The sequence below is a fragment of the Loxodonta africana genome, chromosome 3 (assembly GCF_030014295.1).
Source record: "Loxodonta africana isolate mLoxAfr1 chromosome 3, mLoxAfr1.hap2, whole genome shotgun sequence".
NCBI lineage: Eukaryota > Metazoa > Chordata > Mammalia > Proboscidea > Elephantidae > Loxodonta > Loxodonta africana.
In genome coordinates this window covers 65,175,152-65,175,899 of record NC_087344.1, presented here as the reverse complement: position 1 = coordinate 65,175,899, position 748 = coordinate 65,175,152, and the positions used below count along the sequence as shown (strand labels likewise).

At 49.7% G+C, this 748-nt stretch overlaps 1 non-coding gene across 1 annotated transcript; it reads left to right on the top strand.

Annotated features, from left to right (window-relative positions):
• Positions 1–431: 431 nt before the first annotated feature.
• TRNAC-GCA (transfer RNA cysteine (anticodon GCA)) lies at positions 432–503 on the top strand. The gene has a single exon. It is a non-coding gene; the product is annotated as a tRNA-Cys (tRNA).
• The last annotated feature ends 245 nt before the right edge of the window (positions 504–748 follow it).

Below are 748 nucleotides of genomic sequence, written 5' to 3'. Positions count from 1 at the left end.
GAAGGAAGTAAGAGAATGGGAGTCCTGAAAAATTCTTATTCCAGGCTGACTCCTGCCTGATTCAAGGGGTAAAGGCCACTCACCTTGCTGGGCCTCAGCTGTCCTGGATGGGAGGGCAGAGAAGGGACTACGGTCATGCTAAGTTATCAGTGGCAACAGACCTTGCAGCTAGCATTCCACTGCAGGACTCAAAAGTGAAGTTTTGATGAAGAGGAACTCTAGAAAGGGATCTACCTGGCAGGTAAGTATGTAACGTGATGAATGTTCACAGTGAACCAGTGAGTGAGGAATGAGTCATGGCAGGGAGGATCCAGGCTGCAGGGGGGTGGATGCCTCACCTAGGGCCTGAGGGGAGAGCCCAGGAGCATCCATGGATGAAAGGACTGGGTGGTAGCAGTTATAAAGGCATTTTAGGTACTGCTCACATCACATGGGGTGTAGCTCAGAGGTAGAGCATTTGACTGCAGATCAAGAGGTCCCCGGTTCAAATCCGGGCACCCCCTGTCAAATCACATTTTAGATTCTTATGCCACAATTTTGTGCTCTTTCCCTTGCCCCAAAAATGGCCTCTAGGACTGAAATGAGTCCCCCTTATGCTCTACTGTGGAGCCTTTCTGGTGTAGGTGGTGAGTCTGTCCTGGCTCTGGATTCAGACGAGGGCTTCAAACCGGTCATACCAAGTCAATCATGGCTGAGGAGGCAACATCAGAACAGATCTGAATTAGTAAAATTTGGGTGGTGTAATGGA